This window comes from Trichosurus vulpecula, chromosome 6 (genome assembly GCF_011100635.1).
Source record: "Trichosurus vulpecula isolate mTriVul1 chromosome 6, mTriVul1.pri, whole genome shotgun sequence".
Taxonomy (NCBI): Eukaryota; Metazoa; Chordata; class Mammalia; order Diprotodontia; family Phalangeridae; genus Trichosurus; species Trichosurus vulpecula.
The window spans coordinates 21,155,332-21,178,437 of record NC_050578.1 but is presented as its reverse complement, the minus strand read 5'-3'; positions in this window follow the sequence as shown (position 1 = coordinate 21,178,437).

Below are 23,106 nucleotides of genomic sequence, written 5' to 3'. Positions count from 1 at the left end.
ATCGCCTCCTCAAATAGATCCCAAAAAGAAATCTCCTAGGAATATTGTTGCCAAATTCCAGAGCTCCCACATCAAGGAGAAAATACTGCAAGCAGCCAGAAAGAAACAATTTGAGTATTGTGGAAACATAATCAGAATAATCCCAGATCTGGCAGCTTCTACATTAAGAGATTGACGGGCTTGGAATGCGATATTCCGGAGGTCAATGGAGCTAGGATTAAAACCTAGAATCACCTACCCAGCAAAACTGAGTATCATGTTCCAAGGCAAAATATGGATTTTCAATAAAATAGAGGACTTTCAAGCTTTCTCAGTGAAAAGACCAGAACTGAATAGAATATTTGACTTTCCAACACAAGAATCAAGAGAAGCATGAAAAGGTAATCAAGAAACGGAAATTGCAAGGGACTTACTAAAGTTGAACTGTTTTGTTTACATTCCTACATGGAAAGATGATGTGTATGATTCATGAGACCTCAGAATTAAGGCAGTTGAAGGGAATATGCATATATATATATATATATATATATATATATACACACACACATATATATGTTTATGTATATATATAAAGTGAATGTGTATGTATGTATATATCTGTGTGTATATGTATGTATGTGTATATGTATATATATGTGTTTATATATATACACATAGATATATACATATACATATATACATATATATGTAAAAGAGAGAGAACAGACACAGGGTGAGTTAAAGATGAAGGGAAGATATCTAAAAGAAATAAAATCAAATTAAGGGATGAGAGAGCAACATACTGAGAGAGGGAGATAGGGAGAGATAGAATGGGGTGGATTATCTCGCATAAAGGTGGCAAGAGGAAGCAGTTCTATGGGAGGAGGGGAGAGGGCAGGTGAGGGGGGAATGAGTGAACTTTGCTCTCATCAGATTTGGCCTGAGGGGGAATACCATACATACTCAGTTGGGTATCTTACCCCACAGGAAAGAAGAGGGAGGAAGATAAAAAAAATAAAAGGGGGGGGGATGATGGAGGGGAGGGCAGATGGGTGTGGAGGTAATCAAAACAAACACTTTGGAAAGGGGACAGGGTCAAGGGAGAAAATTCAATAAAGCGGGATGGGGTGGGAAGGAGCAAAATGTAGTTAGCCTTTCACAACATGAGTATTGTGGAAGGGTTATACATAATGATACATGTGTGGCCTAGGTTGAATTGCTCAACTTCTTGGGGAGGGTGGGTGGGAAGGGAAGAGCGGAGAGAATTTGGAACTCAAGGTTTTAAAATCAGATGTTCAAAAACAAAAAAAGTTTTTGTATGCAACTAAAAAATACGATACACAGGCAATGGGGCGTAGAAATTTATCTTGCCCTACAAGAAAGGAAGGGAAAAGGGGATGAGAGGGGAGGGGGGTGATAGAGGGGAGGGCTGACTGGGGAACAGGGCAACCAGAATATAAGCTATCTTGGAGTGGGTGGGAGGGTAGAAATGGGGAGAAAATTTGTAATTCAAACTGTTGTGAAAATCAATGCTGAAAACTAAATATGTTAAATAAATAAATTTAAATTAAAAAAAAATAAAATACCACTCTTAAAATCTGTAATAAAAGTAACTTTAAAAAAAAGACCAAGGATACAAAAGTTATGCAGAGTACAATAAAAGAATTTGAATATAGCTTTTTCATAATAGAAAAACAATAGTTTCCTTGTAAATGTGCTTTTCTAACCTTAACTGAGGGTTGGATATATTTGAAAAGGGACTGAAGTGAATTAGTGCTAGGTTTGTATATGAGAGGGGAGGGATTCAGGGAAAGAGGGAGTGGGAAGGGTTGAGGAAGGAAAAAAGAGGAAGAAAAAGGGAGAGAGGAATTGGCATAAATACTTACCAAGTGCAACCTCACTGGAAGTATCATAGAGAGGAAGAAAGGCAGGGAGGAAGAAAGGGAATAAGAAAGGAAGGAAAAAACAGAGGGAAGGAGGGAGGGAGGAAAGAGGAATAATACTTTTTCTCTGTAATGCACCACTGATTATTACCTTTTTGGGGAAAAAATTTTTACTTAGGATTCAACCCAGGATGCTTTTGACACCAGTGTCAATTTTCAAAGTTTGCTTTCAAGTCTTAATTAGATTCCTATTTTTTATGCCATCTCTATGAGGACAATTGAAATATCCCTGTGGTCAAACATACTTGTTAGACATGGCCTAATTAAATGGCAGTGTTTGATTATCATAGTTTTGCATCTATTAGATACTTCATATCCAGGAGAGAGTAAAGTGTATATAATCAGCTGTGATCATTCTGTTGAGGTTGCACTTGTTAAGTGTTTTTCCCAATTTACAAAATTCCCTTCAATAAAGGTAACTGTGACCCTAACCAAATAAATCACCCAATGGCCTAAGTTGCACTGATGAATTTGACTAGGCTAGATTTCAGGTAATAATTTGTCTCTACACTTCTATTTGAATCCTTTCCAGAAAAGCCACAATAAGCCTCCTGGTAACTGGGGCATGCACTCAAACATTCCCAAGACAAACAGTGATAAAGGCACCTCAACATCAACTTTTAAAAGTAAATTCAGTTCACTGTGCAGGAAGTAGAGCCAAGATGGTAGAATAAATGCAAAGACTGGCCTGAGTTCTCCCCCAAGCCCTTACAAATACCTTTAAATAATTACTCTGAACAAATTCTAGAGTGGCAGAACCAACACAAGTATGGAATAAAACAATTTTCCATCCCAAGACAACTTAGAAAGTCAGCAAGAAAGGTCTGTTGAACCAGGGTGAAAGAAGAGTACAGACCAGCACAGGCTGTGCCAGTAAGGAGATTTATAGGGATCCACTTGCTGGCAACAGAAGCAGGACTCTTGCAGGACCTAGACAGGACCATTGCCTATGTGGTCATGGGTCACAGTCCTGGGTTTTAGTCCCAGTGTGAAGAGGAGCACTAGCATAGCAGAGTTTGTAGCCTAAGGGGAACAGAGACACTCATAACAGTTCTAGGGTTGAAAAGAGTGCTTGTGATCTCTCATGAAACAGTGCACAGTATAGAAAAGTAGTAAACACACCTCTCCCTAGTTCGTACCACCTTGGAAGAGACAAAAACTTAAAGGTCTCCAGAATTCCTTCTGAAAATAGCTGCACAAAAATGCTGAAGTTTGGGACAATGCCTCCTCCACTTGGGAACAAGATCCCCAATTCAGCATTGAGTGAAAAGCCAAGAAATAAGATGGGAAATGAATAAGCAAAAGAGAAAAAAATTATTACCACAGAAGGTTTTTATGGTGAAAAGCAGGATCAAAAGATTCATTCAGAAGAAAACAACAATGTCAAAATTTCTGAATTCAAAGCCCCAAATAAAAATATGATTCTCAGGCCACAGAAATACTCAAAAAGTATTTTAAAAATCAAGTAAGAGAGGTAGAAGAAAAATTGCAAAGAGAAATATGAGTGATGCAAGAAAATCATGAACAAATAGTAAAGAGCTTGGTAAAGGAGGCACAAAAATACTAAAGAAAAATACATCTTAAAAAAATAGCCCAAATGGCAAAAGGCACAAAAAGCCAATGAAGAGAGAGATGAATGCCTTGAAAAACAGAATTGGCCAAATGGAAAAGGAGGTACAAAGCTCACTGAAGATGATAATTCCTTAAAAGTTAGAACTAGGGGAAAGTAAGTTAATGATTTTATGAGATATCAAGAAAGAATGAAACAAAATCAAAAGAATAAAAAATAGAGGAGGGGTCAGAGCCAAGATGGTGGCTGGAAATTGTGAGCTCCCCGCCATGTTTCTCCAAAAACCTATAAAAAATGTCTCTGAACAAATTCTAGAACTGCAGAACCCACACAATAGCAGAGGGAAGCAGGGATCCAGCCCAGGACAACCTGGATGTTCACTGGATGTTTACTATCACTCACGGAGCTGAGGGGAGTGGAGCCCAGTGTGGGCAGCAGCACGACCATTCAGACCAGAAGCCAGGTGAAACAGGCCCTAGCACCCTGAATCAGTGAGCTGTAGCAGTTATCAGACTTCTCAACCCACAAATACCAAAGACAACAGAGAAGGTTAGTGGGAAAACTTCCTGGACAGAGTGCAAAGAGTTCGTGATTCAGCCACCGCCCCGGTGGGGGTGGTGCAGCTACAGAACTACAGCTGCAATTGCTTCTGTCCAGGCCCACCTGGTGGGAGGAATTAAGTGGTGGATCAAAGCAGGAGTGCAAAGCCTGCTGAAGATTTGAGTCAGGTCCAGGTTGGGGGTTCTTAGCGAAGGAGGAGTGCTGGTGTGGCAGAGCTGGCTGTATAGAAATAGCTCTGAAATCAACAGTGCATCCCCTCAAGCCTGGAACAAAGTACTTGCTATTCTACGAATAGTCATACCCTGCTGAAAAACTCAAGGGTCAAGAAAGTTGGCTGGGAACATGGCCAGGCAGTGAAAACACACTCAGATTCAATCTCAGACTTTGGAATCTGTCTTTGGTAACAAAGAAGACTAAAATATACAGCCAGAAGAAGTCAACAAAGTCAAAGAGCCTACATCAAAAGCATCCAAGAAAAACATGAACTGGTCACAGGCCATGGAAGAGCTCAAAAAGGATTTGGAAAAGCAAGTTAGAGAAGTAGAGGAAAAATTGGGAAGAGAAATGAGAATGATGTGAGAAAACCATGAAAAATAAGTCAATGAATTACTAAAGGAGACCCAAAAAAAAATTGAAGAAAACAACACCTTAAAAAATAGACTAACTCAAATGGCAAAAGAGCTCCAAAAAGCCAATGAGGAGAAGGATGCCTTGAAAGGCAGAATTAGCCAAATGAAAAAGGAGGTCCAAAACACCACTGAAGAAAATACTACTTTAAAAATTATATTGGAGCAAGTGGAAGCTCGTGACTTTATGAGAAATCAAGATATTATAAAAAAGAGCCAGAGGAATGAAAAAGTGGAAGACAATGTGCAATATCTCATTGGACAAACCACTGACCTGGAAAATAGATCCAGGAGAGATAATTTAAAAATTATTGAACTACCTGAAAGCCATGATCAAAAAAAGAGCCTAGATATCATCTTTCAGGAAATTATCAAGGAGAACTTCCCTGATATTCTACAGCCAGAGGGCAAAACAGAAATTGAAAGAATCCACAGATCACTTCCTCAAAAAGATCTTAAAAAGAAAACTCCTAGCAATATTGTCGCCAAATTCCAGAGCTCCCAGGTGAAGGAGAAAATACTGCAAGCAGCCAGAAAGAAAAAATTTGAATAATGTGGAAAAACAATCTGGATAACACAGGACCTAGCAGCTCCCACATAAGGGACCGAAGGGCTTGGAATACGATATGATAGTTGCTAGTTCCTAGTTGCATGCAAAAGCTTTTCTTTTTTTGTTTTTGAACATCTGTTTTCAAAACTTTGAGTTCCAAATTCTCTCCCCTCTTCCCTCCCCCCCGCCCACTCTCCCTAAGAAGGCAAGCAATTCAACATAGGCCACATGCATATCATTATGTAAAACCCTTCCACAATACTCATGTTGTGAAAGACTAACTGTATTTTGCTCTTTCCTAACCTATACCCCTTTATTGAATTTTCTCCCTTGACCCTGTCTCTTTTCAAAAGTGTTTGTTTTTGATTACCTCCTCCCCCTATCTACCCTCCCTTCTATCATCCCCCCTTTTTGTATCTTCTTCCTCCTTCTTTCCTGTGGGGTAAAATACCCAATTGAGTGTATATGGTATTCCCTCCTCAGGTCAAATCTGATGAGAACAGGATTCACTCATTCCCCTTCACCTGCCCCCTCTTCCCTTCCTGCAGAACCACTTTTTCTTGCCATTTCCCATCCTACATAACCACTTTTTCTTGCCACTTTTCTGTGAGATAATTTACCCCATTCTATCTCTCCCTTTCTCCCTCTCTCAATATATTCCTCTCTCATCCCTTAATTTGATTTAATTTTTTTAGATATCATCTCTTCAAATTCAACTCACCCTGTGCCCTCTGTCTATATATATATATATATATATATTGTATATGTGTGTGTGTATATATATTATATATTATATATATATGTGTGTGTATATGTTTATATACACACACATACATATATACATATATATACACACATATACATATGAATATATATACATACACACACGTGTATATATATGTATATTCCCTTCAGCTACCCTAATACCGAGGTATCATAAATTATCCACATCATCTTTCCATAATCCAACAATTTTTTAATTGTCTCTCCTGGATCTATTTTCCAGGTCAGTGGTTTTTCCAATGAGACATTTCACATTGTCTTCCACTTTTTAATTCCTTTGGTTTTGTTTTATAATATCTCAAATAGTTGGACTATGCAGATATCCTTGTGGTAAGTGAATAAAAGTATATTGTCGGCCCTGCCATGTGAAAGCAAACTGGTCCCATTGTTTGGAGTCTATTGGGATCATAAAGAAAGCATTGGCCAAATCAACAACTGCAACATAAGGCCCATCATATTTCTGGATGCTTTCCATTAATTTAATAGTATCTGAAATAGCAGCACACAAGGAGGAGTCACATTATTCAGCTGTCTATAATCCACTGTCATTCTCCATGTTCCATCTGACTTTCAAACTGGACTTACCAGATTATCTTGTCACTAAATAATGTATCAATAAGGAAATAAACATAGCATCAATGATAATCATGAATATGCCCATGTAGTTCTGTATTGCAAAGTATGAAGGACTCTCCATATAAAAGGAAGAAGTAAAACACATATTCAGACATGAGATAACCAGATCCCATATCCAGTGAGCCCACTTTATCATAACAGCAAGGAACTTAAAATACAGTGTAACAGAATAGAGCCTCACCATCCCAAAACCTCTCTGACATCCTGCTGGAGCCTTCCTAGAAACTCACTCACTGATAGCCACCATAGTCTGCTCAGCTATCAGAGGTTGGCTCTCATTACTTCAATTCTAACTGTCATAATGGCTGTAATGGCTCTCTCAGCATTTCCTGTGACACAGCTTCCTTTTCTCCTCAGCAAGTTCCTCCCAACATGTGTGACATAAGCAGTTCACATTGCCTATTACCGGTTGGAAAAGTTCTTCAAATCTAAATTGTTTTTACAAGGACCTGGAAAGCATCTTTCAAGAAATTATCATGGAAAATAGCTCCGATGTCCTGGAAACAGAAGGCAAAATAGGAATTGAAAGTACCTAATAATCACCTCAGGAAAGAGATGCCCACAAAAAAAAAAAATCTTCAAGAAATGTTATAGCCAAATTTCAGAACTATCAGGTCAAGGCGAAAACATTATAAGTGGCCAGAAAGAATTCATTTATCAGGAAATTACAATAAGGATTAAACAGGACCTGTCAGTGGCAACATCAAATGATTAAAAGTCATAGAACATGATATTACAGATGGAAAAAAAGCTAGGACTCCAACCAAGAATCACTTACTTGGCAAAATTAAGCATAATACATCAAGAGAAAAAAATGGAAATTTAATGAAATAGAAGGATTTCAAGTTTTCACAAAGAGAAGACCAGAAGTAAGCCAAAAAATTGACCTGCAATATCGAGACCAAGAGAAGCATAAACAGGTAAAAAGGGAAAAGGAAACATAATGCTTTCAATGAAACTAAACTATTCCCATAACTACATGGGAAGATGATACATGTAATTCTTCAAAAATGGCATCAATGCTAGTACAACCAGAAGGAATATACATAGATAGAGTGTACGGGTATAAGGTGAATTTGAGGAAATGACATCAAAACAATTAATGGATGACAAAGAGAAGTTCACAGGGTACACAGAAACAGGGGAGAGATAGAATAGGGTAAAATATTTCACATGAAGAGGCATGAATGACCCATTACAGTAGAAGGGAAGATTGGAGACTGGGCAACAAACATCACTTGATCCTTACTCTCATCAGTATTGGCTTAAAGAGAACCATACACACAGTCAGTTGAATATGTAAATCTATCTTACCTTATATGGAAGTAGGAGAAAAGGAAAGCAAGTAAAGGGGAAGGTGAGGACTGACAAAAGGGAGGGTAGAAGGTGGTGGAGAGAAGCAAAATATAGGTAAGGAGAGAAAGGTTGAAAGGAGACAGAGGACAAGCAGGAGGAAGAATAATATGGAAGGAAATATGAAGGTAGTAATCATAAATATGAATGGGATGAACTTTCCAATAAAATTGAAGTAGATAGGAGAATGGATCAAAAACCAGAATTTTATAATATGTTGTTTTCAAGAAACACACTTGAAGCAGAGAGAAGCACACAAAATAAAGATAAGGGGCTGGAACAGAATCTATTATGCTTCATCTGAAGTAAAAAATAAAAAAGTAGATCAGTGGAATAGGTTAGAAACAATAATCCATGACTATAGTGATCCACAGTTTGATAAACTCAAAGACTCCAGCTTCTGGGATAAGAGCTCACTATTTAACAAAAACTTCTGGAAAAAACAGTATAGCAAAGCTAGGCATAAACCAATATCATACACTGTACACCAAGATAAAGTCAAAATGGGTACATCATTTAGATATAATGACTGATGCTATAAGCAAATTAGGAGAGCAAGGAACAGTTTACCAGTCATATTTATGAAGAAGGGAAGAATTTATGACCAAACGAGATAGAGAACATTATGAAATATAAAATAAACAATTTTGATAACATTAAATTGAAAAATTTTTACACAAAGTCAATGAACCAAGATTGGAAGGGAAGCAAAAAGCTGGGAAACATTTTTTTATAGCCAGTGTCTCTGATAAAAGCATAATTTCTAAAATATAGAGAGAATTGAGCCAAATTTATAAAAATACAAGTTATTCCCTGATTGATAAATGATCAACAGATATGAACAGAGTTTTCCAATGAAGAAATTAAAAACATCTATACTCAAATGGAAAAAATGCTCTAAATCACTATTGATTAGAGAAATGCAAATCAAAACACCTCTTAGCTACCACATCACTCCTATCAGGTTGGCTAACATGACAAAACTGGAAAAAGGAAAATGTTGAAGAAAATGTGGGAAAATTGGGACACTAATGCACTGTTGGTGGAATTGTCAACTGATCCCGATTATTCTGAAAAACAATTTGGAACTACGAGCAAAGAGCAACCAAACTGTGCATACCATTTGGTCCAGCAATACCACTATTAGGTCTGTATGTCAAAGAGGTCATAAAAAAGGAAAAAGGACAAACATGTTCAAGAATATTTATATCAACCCTTTTCATGGTGCCAAATCATTGAAAATTGAGGGATGCACATCAGTTGGGGAATGGCTGAACAAACTGTGTTATGTGAACGTAATGGAATATTATTGTGTGATGAGAAATGATGAACAGACAGATTTCAGGGGAAAAAAACCTGGAAAGATTTGGACAAACTGAAGAAAAGTAAAATGAGCAGAATCAGAAAATCATTGCACACAGTATTAATGACGCTGTGTAATGATCAACTATGAATGACGGCTCTCCTCAGGAACAAATGATGTAAGACAAGTACAAAGGACTCACAAAGGAAAATGCTATCCATCTCCAAATTAAAATAACTGATGGGTTCTGAATGCAGTTTGAAGACCCTTTTTTCACTTACTTTATGCTTTCTAGTGTTTTTTGTTTCTTTTGATCTGTTTCCTTTTTCACAACTGTAACTAATATGGAAATATTTTACATAATAGCATATGTATAAACTATATCAAATTGCCTACCATTTTCAGAAGAGGGCAAGGGAGGGATGGAGGGAGAAGAATTTGGTATTCATAATCTTGTAGAAGTGAATGCTAAATATTTTCTTGTCATGTAACTGGGGGAAAAACAAGATGCTATTCAAAATTTAAAAAAAAATGATGAGCAAGATACTTTCAGAAAAACATGGGAAGACTTACATGAACTGATGCAAAGTGAAATGAGCAGAACCAGGAGACTATTGTACACAGCAACAGCAATATTGTAGGGTGATTTACTATGAAGAACTTAGCTATACTCCACAATAAGATGATCCAAGACAATTCTGTAGGACTTATAATGAAAGGGGCTACCAGAGAAAAAACTGTTAGAGCCTGATTGCAGATAGAAGATACTTTTCCTTTACTTTCTTTATTTTTCCTGTTTTTTAAATTTTTGTCTGTTTTTTTTCACAGAATAACTTACATGGAAATGTGTTTTGCATGACTACTCATTTATGAGCTATATGAATTTGTTTGCCTTTTCAATGAGGCAGGAGAGGATGCAAGGAGAAGATTTAGAACTCAAAATTTGAAAAAAAAAGTTAAAATTATTTTTATGTGTAATTGTAAAAATTAAAATATTAACTAAGACTAAAGAAAAAGAAAATACTGTGTAGTTTCTTGAATGTAATTCAGTCTTCTCTTTTACTATTCCACTCTAGGGCCAATTCATTGTCCACATATAGTACCTATATGTTGCATACTAATAAACTAACTCAATCATCTGTCCACCAGTATGTCATAATCTGGGCAAAATATATTATTCACCTGTTTTACTTTTCTAGTGCAGAGTGCTAAGAAAAACTCTTTTGAATAAAGATGACAATGAAATACCTGTGGAGGACTTTGAAGTGGCTCTATAGTGTTTTAGGACTCAATGTAATAAAATTTAATCTGCTGAATAGAAGCCTCTAAAAAATTCCACCACTGATAGTTAATCCCTCTTCCATTTGGATTCTGTATAGGACATCTTCCATGACACCTTAAGCAAACATGTCTTAATTTTGTGCCTGCTTCATAGTGATAATTAGAGCATGGCTAAATAAAATAATGTCCATGGTTAAAAATAAATTCAGTTGGCAGAGGAGTGTGTCCTTCATAACTAGGGTTTAAGCTTATTTAGAGCTATATTGCTGAATATTTATAAGTGCTATTCATGCCCTCTTGACAACAAAAATCTGTTTTGTCAGGGCCCTCAAATACCAAAATGCCACTAGTTTTAGGGGCCTGGAACAAATCACCATTCAATCTTTTCTGGTTGTAGCTCTACTATTCAGCTTTATGTGATCTGTCAAAGTCCCTTTTTGTCATTGTTCAAAAGACTTTCTGGTCTTTTAGTCCTAGTCTTTTTTTCTGCCCAAGAGGTTGTCTGTAGTGATGCTCTCTCCCTTTTGCCTGGCATTTCATTCTGCTCCCCTGCACCCTCCCCATAGTGGGAGTGTTTGTCCGCCACACACACACACACTGGAGTTTTCCAGGATAGAAACTTCTAGCTTCCTGCTTTATTGACACACCTTTGTCTGAGGCATCACTGGTGAGAAATCAATCAGATCCATCTCCTCCCTATAAAACATTGAAGTTGTCATGAAGCTGGAGTCAACATACCTTTCTTGATGCATAGTGTGAATCTGGGCAAAGCAAGAGCTTAAAGTCCATTGGATTTAAGGCCCTCCAGGCAACATCAGTATTTGCCTCTCTTCCCTGAGCTTCCACTCTAGTCAGAAGTATAGTCCTGGTCCCAGGGTTTGCAGTTCACAAGTACTTTAGAACCATCATCTGCTCTAACAATTGGATGGGTGGGGGAGACAGATCATAACAAATTACCTTTTTGAAGTTGCTTCAACCTCAGGACTCCAAATTGGCTAATTCACACTTCCAACAACAATTTAATAGTATGTTTGCCTTCCTCCAGACACTCTTAAAATTAGGCTTTTATCATTTGAGGTGAAGACTCAGAATTATTTCAATTTTTCTTCCAATTATTAGTGAATTGGAGCATTTTTATTAAATGGTTGCTTTCAGTATATTTCTTCTTTTCTATATCCTTTGTCCATATCTGTTTGTTTTGTCTCCTGATTAAATTAAATAATTTTGAGAGAGAGATTACATTTTAGGCATAAGTGTAGCTTCCATAATTTCTAGTTAATGAAAATTTTATAACTTATAATTAATGAAAGTAACTACAAATGTGTTTTAAATGGATAGGGTGGGAAAGATTTATGATGGAGGAAAGGTGACAAGTTTCATGATGGACATTGAAAGATTAATACAAAAGGATCAGGGAAGGAGAGGTTTGGCTACACACTTAGAATTTAAGGACAGATTTGAGACTTATACAGAAAAACTGCTTTTGCCAGAAAGTGAAGTTCAGCAGATGTCTGGATAATTGATGCCTTTCATCACTGCAGTATCATGCTTCTTGGCCTAGCTTGTGATCTATATTTTTGTCTTATTTGCCTGTGACTTACTTAAATCTTAGTTTTGGTTTCTGTGAACTGGACATCTAGACATAGTTCCTTTAGAACTGGCACCTTTTCTTGCTCTTTATAACATAGGGACTACTACCATATTTCTGAATCCTAATCCCAATAGCTGGTTCCTAGTTATCCAAAGTAAGATCACAACTGATGCTGGCCATCATTCTTTGACCCTAGATGACCCTGATGAAGTCAAGGTTCCCTCAATATGGCAGTATAAGCAACTCTTTGCCAAATATTGTGTCTCTTTGAAAAATGCTCTTATCCCATACTAATCTATTTAGTAAATGACTCCCAGCCATCTCATTGAGGTCTACCTCATTGGCCCTGAGCCCTAGACATAACTATCTTGTCAATAATTCTATATACTTTATAATTTGTTTATTAACTGCGGTTGAAACCTTTAAATTCCAGACCCTGACTCATAGTCCTAGTCAGCCTAAGAACTGTGCTAAGAATCAAAGAATGACTTTTGAAGAGAATTATTTTTAAGCACATTTCTGTTTTCAGAGCACATTTCAGCAAGTAGGAACTGCCATGCCATGCAGAAATCTTCCAAATGTATTTGTTTTAGAATAATTGTATAAGTTAATTGACCTATTTCTTTTTGGAATACACCCATGACATTTAATAGACATGGTTTTAATTTTTACTCTTCCATATCATAAAAGATTCATTAATAAAAATGGATTAACACTAAGAATTTGAGAAACACAGAGGTAGATCAACTTCAAATCTATATTCATGATAGCAGAAACATTAATGCAGTGTAAGTAGTAAGCATATTTTAATTAGCTTTTATTTTTGAATCCCTGGTAGAATGACAAATTCCATTGATCAAAGGAATAAAACTTAATGAAAAAGAACAGGAATTATAGAAGATCACTGCATTCTCCTTAAAATTAACTTCAATTAACTTCAGGGGAGCACAAAGACTTGATTTTCTCATTGTTCTATACACATTAAATGGAGAAATATTCACATAGCAAACGGCTAAACTATTTTCTTGTAATTTACTTTTCTGATAACTGAGATAATTTAATGGAGTAATCTGACTGATGGAATTTGGCACAAATTCATTGAGTTATCTTTCTGTGTGTTTTCCTTGGGTCAAACCTATACTTATTTTAAGGGCCAATTACAAATGGGGAGATAAAAACTAAAAAAAAAATCCATCATAGTTAGGGAGTTTCAGGGTAAAAGAGCTATTTAATTTTTTTTTTATTATACTCTACTTTTTTTTTCTTTTTTTGGTAGTTTTCATCTAATAGATTATTATGCTGGAAAAGAGAAAATTTTTATATTGAGGGCAAAAGCATGTATACACCTGCTACAATGTGACAAATACCATGCTAAGCACAATTATTTCATTTTTGCCATTATTAATTCTTTTGATCCTTATAACGACCCTGTGACATAGGTACTATTATTATCACCAGTCTCATTTTACTGCTGAAGAAATTGAGGCAAACAAAGGTTAAGTGACTTGGATGGAGTCATATAGCTAATGAGTGTTAGAAGCCATATTTGAACTCAGCATTTACTGATTCCAGGCTACCCACTGAACCACCAGCTGCCTCAGAAAGGGTGAAGAATGATAGCCATATTCATATATTTGATGAATTGTCCTTGAGAATAGGGATTAGACTTCCTCGACTGGGTTTCAGAAGCAGGTTTGCAAAGGGATTGAATTAAACTTAATGTAGGAAAAATATTATTTACAATTTAGTTCATTAAAAAAGTGAAATGGCCTAGATTGAAGCATCTGCTAAAATCCTATCTGCTGTTAAAAGCCTTTCCCACTCCTTAATTCTAGGGCCTTCCCCCTCAGATTACCCATGTGTCCTGCATATATTTTACTTGTACAAAATTGTTGCAGGTTTCTTCTCTATTAGACTGTGAATTCTTTAAATGCTTTTACATTCCTTTAGATCCTTATCACTTTGCACAATACCTGGCACATAATAGGCACCTAATAGAAGCTAGCTGACTGACTAACTACCTCCTTGAGCAGTGAGGTCACCATAAATGAAACTGTTCAAAGTCTGAGTAACCACTCATCAGGGATGTTTTAGAAGGTTTTCCTGCTCAGATAATTAGTTGAATTGGATTGCCTCAGACTATACTTTAAAATTTAATATTCTGTGACTCTATCTACTTCTTGCATCTTAAAACTTGTGAAAAATGGAGCTGTATTGATGATGTACTTTAGAGTAGAAAGAAGAGAAAAAATAGGGGAAAAATAGATAAAGGAATAGGAAGGAAAGGACAAAAAACAGAAGGAAATGAAGGAGCAGAAAGAGGAAGAAAATGAGGAAAATGGAGCAGAAGGAAAAGCAGGGGAGAGGAGAAATCTTATTTTAATTAGCAGCAAGGGTATAATAGATCCTGAAAAAATGAAGAAGGGTGCAGCAACTGGAAAGGATTGGCATTTTCAGAAGTAAAGGCCCAAAAGAGAACAAAGGGGACTAATTACATATGATTAAAATGTTGACCAACATAAGCTTTAAGCATGATATTTTATTTAGAACTCACATCAATAGATAACAAAAATAATAGATAACATATAAATACCATTTTAAGATTGTTATATGTATATGTAAATATATAGATATGCACATATACATATATACATACATATAGAGACTACTGTCATAATAAAACCTCGGGAGAAACACACATACACACACATACACATACACACACACAGTACATTTTATAGACGAGGAAATTGAAGCTCAGAAATTCTAAGTGACTTGATAGGGTCAAACAACCATTAAGTATTTTAGATAGGCATGCACTCTATCAAAGAAGAATGATCTTTCTTCTAGAGATGGGAGACTATGAATTTAATGGGAGCTCAAATGGTAGGGGGGTGGGGGATTGTTTAGATAATTAAATCAAGTGGTTAGGGTGGTGTTTGAAATTGCATGCCTAGAAAATAACTTAAGACAAAGCTATTCCTAGTAAAAGTTGAGGTGATAACAGGTACAAAAGTAAATGAGTAAGGATTTAAGGTGGCCCTCACATCACCTTTAAGCTGGAACCAGAGAGGCAGGGTTTAAAGATAAGCACATCCCTAAATGGGAGTGAGCTGCCAAGGAAGACCTTGTCATTTTCTCCCTCCCCAATGTTAATGGAGAGGATAATGAATTTCCTAGAGTCAGGTATGACTAATAACTCAGCTCAGCTTTCTCATCAATAGCATCAATTAATTGAATACAAATACTGTGTCATTCCTACATTCTCAAACCTAATTCTTTCAAATAATCCCTAAGTGGTACAGTTTTAAAGGTTTTTGATATCCCTGTGATTTATCCAAGTTGTCCCTATCTTTCCTAAAATATGGAGTCACAAACCATATATAATATTCCAAGAGTAGGGTTTTGTTGAAAATATAAATCAAATTCTGCAGGTGCCATATTACATCAGTAGCTCATATTGAGTTTGTAGTTCACTGGAAGTCTTAGTCCTTTTGGTTTTTTTTTTCTCCTAGCTACACTTTTCTATTCTTCATTTGTGAGGTTAATTTTTGACCCCACATATAGGTCTTGGACAGCTAGGTGGGGTAGCAGATAGAGTGGTGGGTCTGGAGTCAGCAAGACTTATCTTTGTAAACTCAGATTTGGCCTCTGACAATTACTAGGTATAAGCTTAACCCTGACAAGTCATTTAACCCTGTTTACCTCTGTTTCCTCACCTGTAAAATGAGCTAGAGCAGGAAATGACAAATCACTTTAATCTATTTGCTAACCCCAAATGGAGTCATAATGAGAACTGAAACAACTGAAAAACAACATTGAAAAATAGGACTTTGCTTTTAGCCATCCTTAATTTTGCCTACTTTAGTATATGGTTCTAGCTTTTCGGATCCTGATTTTATCATCCAATACATCAGCTATTTCTTTCAGTTTTGAGCAATTGTATAGACGCATATGTGCAAAATTACAAAATAAATGAATGTGACTGGGTACTACATGTTTGTTCAATCAACTAGACGATTATAACTAATAGTTCAATTCATTTCACTTCAATGAAAATTTATTAAGGTACTGCTATATACAAGATAGGATACTCAGAAACCTTCACTGGAATAAAAATAGAAATAGAAATGTGACAATTTCTGCTGCCAAAATTGCAACAAACTAGGAGAAACAACATATAAATTTGTAATTATTAGGAATGATTCATTTGGCTTCCTGAAATTAAAGAATATTTTTACCATTTTCTTTAGCAGTTTATTTCCCCATTTGTATTTTATAGATAATATAGCATTTTTTTCTTCTAATATTAGTATTCCATGTAATATGAATAACAGTTAGATGTTAAACTCAATTTGAACTAGGAAACCTCAGTATAGTTTTGGCCAACATATCTCTTCATTGATAGGCACTTGGCCCATGCTTAGCTTTTTTTCTTGCTGGTTTCTCTCTCATACAGTCTACATCTGTGAACAACCAATGTGGCTATTCCAACTGCATTATCTTTTCAGTTGGGGATGGGGAAGAGGGTGCCTAAGCTATGCAGAAAAATCCCACCGGCTTACCCATATTGAAATCTCTAGAAGTGAATAAAAATAGTCGATCAGGACTTTGAGACCATTTTAATGAGATTCATTGTAATGACAGTCAGAATGTGCAGAAAGTGATCATTGCATTGGATTTCATCCACAAAGATTTGACTAAAAATTGTCAATTACTATTCTTGACTCAGCTATTTTCCATTTAAACAATTGCAGATTTAGGTTTGCATCCAAGATAGTGGAGTCTGGAACTCAACTAAAGTTTCCCAAATTCTCCTCAAAACAATTTTAAAATTGTGTCTCAAATAAAATTCTGGAGCAACAGAGTGGACAACAGATCACACTGAAACAATTTTTTCAGGCCAAGACAATTTTAGGAGTCTGTAGGAACTGTAATATGCTGTAACACCAGCATGGTGGTTGGGCATGGAGCACAGCACAGACCTTGCTCCGCAATAATAGCAGCAGGGCTTGGAGGTAACAACATCTGTGCCAGCAGCTACTTTAGGAGCTCTCTTCTCACAGGTGGTAAAGTGATTGGATAACTGGTTAGAAAGATATTTTGGGGGTCTCTTTATGGTTCTGGGTTTGGGAACCTGTTAAATTGCCCATACATAGTTTCAGGTCACAGAGCCAGGACAAAGAGCAGCACTAGTATTTGTGCCTGAAGGAGAAGTGAACCTTGTCAAAGTTCCAGAGATAAGAGAAGTGGTAGTGCTTAGATTACAGGGGAACTAGGTCCCTTTCTGGGGAAAGAACAGAGAACAGTCCAGGAGAGCAGTGACCACATCTCTACTAAGATCACACCACCTTAGAAGAACTAAAAGCTTACAGACCCCCAGAACTGCCTCAAAAACATCAGTGCACAAAAGCCTAAAGCTTTGGATGGTGCCCCTCTCCCAAAGGTAAACAGACTCCAACTATAACATGAAGTTCTAAGTCAAGAACTAGGCTTAAGAAATTAAAACAACAACAAAAACAAAAATAATCTGACAATAAGAAGTTACTATGGTGACAGGGAAGATCAAAACACAAACGGAAAAGAGAACAATGATGTCAAAACAGCTAAAAGCAAAGCCTCAAAGGAAAAAAAAAAGTGAATGGTGCACAAACCCAGCAAGAATTCCTGGGAGAGATCAAGAAGGATTTTAAAAAGCAAACAAAAGAATTAAAGAAAAAACCCTGAAGAAAATAACACATTAAAAAAAAGAATTAACCAAATGGTAATAGGGGAACGAAAATACACTGGAAAGAAGAACTCCTTAAAAATACAATGGGCAAAAAGAGGCCCAAAAGTTCACAGAAAAAAAAATAATTCCTTAGAAATTAAAATAGGGCATGTGTAAACAAATAACTCCATGAAAAATCAAGAAATTTTTAAAATGGCAAAAGAATAAAAAAATAAGAAAATATAAAATATCTTAAAAAAACACAATTTGCCTGGAAAATAGATTGAGGAAAGCTAATTTAAGAATTTTTGGACTATTTGAAAGACATGATAAAAAAGAGCTAAGGCATCATATTTCAAGAAATGATCAAGGATAACTGCCCCCATATCCCAGAACAAGATGGTAAAATAAAAACTGAAAGAATCCAGCAATCATCTCTTGAGATAAATCTCAAAATAAAAACTCCCAGGAATATTATAGCCAAATTCTGGAGGTTCCAGGTCAAGGGGAAAATACTGCAAGCACCTAGAAAGAAACAATTCAAATACCATGGAGTCACATCAGGATAGCACAAGATTTAGCAGCAATTTGACAAAAAATTGCTGGGAAAAACAGGAAGTAGTTTGGCAGAAACTAGGTACAGTTGAACATGTCAAACTGTATAACAACATAAAGTCAAAATGAATATGTGACTTAGACATGAAGGTTGAGATCATAAGCAAAGTAGGAAAGTATGTAAAATTTTGCTGTCAAATGTATGTGTAAGGGGAGAATTTATGAATAAACAAGAGATTAGAGGACATTTTGACTATATTAAATTAAAAAAAGCTTTTGCACAAACAAAACCATACAGCTAAGATTAGAAGGTAAGCAGGAAATTGGGGGAAATTTTCACAAGCCTCATTTCTCAAATATATAGAAAATTGAGTCATATTTAACAGTACAAGTCATTCCACAATTGATCAATGGTCAAACGATATAAACAGGGAATTTTCACAAGAACAAATCGAAGAGATCTATAGTCACAAAAAAAATGTTCTAAATCATGATTGATTAGAGAAATGTAAATTAAAACAAATTTGTGGTGCTAACTCACACCTGTTTGATTGGTAAATAGGACAGAATAGGAAAATGAAAAATGTTTGAGGGGATGTAGAAAAATAGGGACCCTAATGCACTGTTGTTGGAATTGTAAATTGATCCAACCATTCTGGAAAGCAATTTGGAATTATACACAAAGGGCTAAACAACTGTGCATATACTTTGGCTGAGCAATCCTACTACTAGATCTGCATTCCATAGAAATCAGAGAAAATGGAAAAGGTGCTAAGTGTACAAAAATTTTTATAACAGGTCTTTTAGTGGTGGCAAAGAATTGGAAATTGAGTGCTTACGCACCAAGTTGGGAATGATTGAATAAGTTGTTATGTAATGTGATGGACTACTTTTTGTGCTATAAAAAATTATGAGCAATATGGTTTCAGAAAAATCTGGGAAGACTTATATGAATTGATGCAGAGTGAAATACACAAAAACAGGAGGCCATTATACACAGTGAAAGCAATACTGTATGATGAGCAACTGTGAAGGATTTAGCTACCCTGAGCAATATAATGATCTAAGACAATTCCAAAGAACTTACAATGAAAAATGCCATCTACCACCACAGAAAGAACTGAGGGAGTCTGAATGCAAGTTGAAACATCTTTTTTTCACTTTCTTTGTCTTTTTTTTTTGGCAACATGGCTAATTATGGAAATATGCTCTCCATTAGTTCATATGTATAATCTATATCAAATATATTGCCTTCTAAAGGAGGGGGCAGAGAAGGGAGGGAGGGAGAGAATTTGGAAGACAAAATTTTAAAAAAAATCTTTTACAAGTGATTGAGAATAAGAACTTTTTTAAAAAAGAAAATAATTACAATTTCAAAAATGTTTTTTGATACTGGAAACTTCTAAACATTTTATTACTGTATCACAAAAATAGAATACTTGAAACTTGGAAAATATCATTGGTTCACTATAAATTAATCAGTATAGTTATTTGGAAAAGTCTTCTGCTGAACTGAATAGTCATGTTATTTGGTGACTCATTAATTAAGAAGTAAAACTTCTCCAGCAAAGGTGGCTCTTCTCTACAGTGAGGTACTTCCTTGGAATAGCTTGCTGGTTCATTTTTCAATTGCTAGTTTTAAAGTACAATGCTTTGAAAGATCTCACCAAAGTACAAAGATGAGATTGACAATGAGAATAAAGCAGAATGCATCTTTAGGAAAAAATGAAATCTTTACAAAAAGTTTACCTATTTATAAATCAGAGAGTTACAGGAATCTTTGAGAAGTGCTAGGTGTTTGAAAACTAAAATGTAATTAAAATGTAAGAATTTAGAAGTAGTTATGAAGAACCATGTAGCACCTGAAAAATATGTGATAAAGTAATTAGTAATGTAATTAGTGATGGAACTATAAATTTCACATTCCCTAGGATCTTTTAACCAGCTGAATAAATGTAGATTGAATCTACTCTGAGGGAGAAAAGTGAAAGTTTTCAAAGTTCTTTGGAGAGTTTTAGGCAAATGGACAAGTGTAGCAACAATTCAGCTAGCAGCTGCTGTGCGGTGTAGAACCCAACAAAACCAGCAACAAGAGCTGCTAGCACAAGTTCTTGTGATCTGCTTTACTAAGGAAAGAAACATTAAAGGGTTAAAAATCTTACTTTAATCTGACATATACATATAAACTCACTTAGTTCAGGAGGAAAAGTCAGCAACCGGAACTTCAGAGCAAATGCAAACAAGTTACAAACATATATGATATAAACAGACCAGATCACAATTCATACTTACCAAGAAACCATTGACATCTGGGTTCACGAGCTGGGGAGCTCTTAACAACAGCTAGCCCAGAGTCACGTGCCACTCCTCCTTATGGCTCAGAGCCCCAAGCAAACAATTCTGTTCTCTCTTTTTATATGGTCTTTAGACATCATCAAAAGTCATTTGAGCAACTGGAACTTAGGCACATACTATTGACTCTGGTCTTAACAACTCCCCTTAGGGCCCTGGGGGCTTCATGCCCACATCAGCTTAGCACCTAGTAAATTAGGAGTTTGGGCCCAGGGTTTAGCCCCTAGTTAGACTCAAAAACACTTAATTAATTTAGCATTCTAAAACAGTAAAAAGGTCCCACCTTAATTAATATTACAAGACATATCATCTATAGGATTCTCCTAACAAAGGCTTAACACGTTTACTGGGAAGCATCAGATGATAGGTACACTGGATCAAATATCTAGAAAAATATGGGCATTATTCAAGAGTGTGTTGGAAACAGCCCATTAGATCTCTAGAGAGCCAATTATTAAATATTCAATGGGAGCATTTATACCTTGAAAATTAGCATGCACTACAAACCAGGGCTTGATTTATTGCTTTGTTGATTGTCTAGACTTATTCACACACACACACTCATATATGTATGTATATATACTTACATATACACATAGAAAGACTTGGCAAAGTAATGGAGAAAATGTTAATAAAGTTAATAAAATGTTATAATGTGTTAATAATTAAGTAAAATGTAATAAAGATTAAACTTAATAGTGTGTCTTGCTTACATTGTGGAGCTGGTTGCTCAATATTTAGCAGCATACCTTTGATCATATGGATCATTTATTGCAGACCATTCATGTTAAAGATGAGGAAACTGAGAGCCAGATGGGGGAAACTACATGCCTTAGGTCATTGAAGAAATTGCAGAGCCAGAATTCATACCTGAGCCTTCTGGTTTCAAAGCCAGCATTCATTTCTACTGCTCCAATGATGCTTCTCACCTACAACCACTCAGGCTTCTGTTTGTATCTCAATCATCTTCTCAAAAGTCATTATAATCCCATATACACCAAAAAAAAGGACAGCCATGCTTTTGGAGTAGAAAAAAAAATCCTGGAAATAATGTAGATTCCCATTCTTTGGGGAATAGCTAAAAACACTTTGATATAGGAATGCACTGGACTATTGCTGGACTGTAAGAAAACCGTGACTAAGGAATACAGAGACACACTGATGCAAAGTGAAGTGAACAGAACCAGCAAATGATATTCATGGAGACTAAAAAAATGAGAATAGATATATCCCTGAAACAAAACTCAAAATAATTTAAAAGTGAATGGTGTAAAATTAATCAAGGCTGGCCCTAAAAAAGACACAATTCTCTCCCCATCTTTTTTAAAATAGAAGTAGGGTGTTATGGGTGTGGGAAATCTGCCACCTCACACTTGGCTAATGCCTTGGTTAGTTTTCTTGCACTTTTTTTTAAATAACAGGCATCTTTTGAGTACAAATATTCAGAGTAAGAATTTTTCAAGTAAGAATTTAAGCTTCTAGAATAAACAGTTTAGTTTAATATACTGGTATCAAATTCAGATAAAAAGAGGTACCATTAATTTGTACATAAGGATCCCAAGAGGCCTCACATTTACTTTGTTTTAAAATATAATATCACCTATGTTTTATTGCATTTTTATTTATTTTGTTAACTATTTCCAAATTATATTTTAATCTGATTTAATCTGTACTGAAAGTGTTTTCGGTCACATGCAACCAGTGGGCCTCATGTTTGACACCTCTGTTTTAGAATAAGATCACTTGTTGTGCAGCCAGATGGTATAAGTTTCAGGTTCCAACTATGAAAATCACTACCTGTGATAATTATTGTACTTGGAGAAGTCACTTGTATTCACTGACAATGAATTTTTTTGTCTTCAAATTGGAATTATAATGCTTGTATATTCTATATGTTTATTGTGAGAAGAATACCTACCAAACTTTGAGCACAACATGAAAACAGCTTTTATTGCCTAGTCTGAGAGTGTCTAAAATAAATTTGACAAAATATTCTTTTAGCCGTTAAAAATTGATCATTTTATTTTCAAGGAAGGTATCTTTTTACTTATTTCTAAAGCATTTATCCTAAGCTTGGGATTTCAAAAACATCGTTTGTTTTTTTTTTTTTTAAGAATTTAGCAAGTCTTTTTGTTTTCATTAAAATTAGGCTAAAAATAATTCATGGTAATATCATTTGTTTGGTCTCTACCATCTTTTATATTGACTCACACTGAGCAAATGTTTTAGTGAATTACTTTGTTTAATATAAAGATTAATTCAGAAAAAATGTTCTATGGCTTACCAACGGAAATAGAAAGTGTATATGTAACA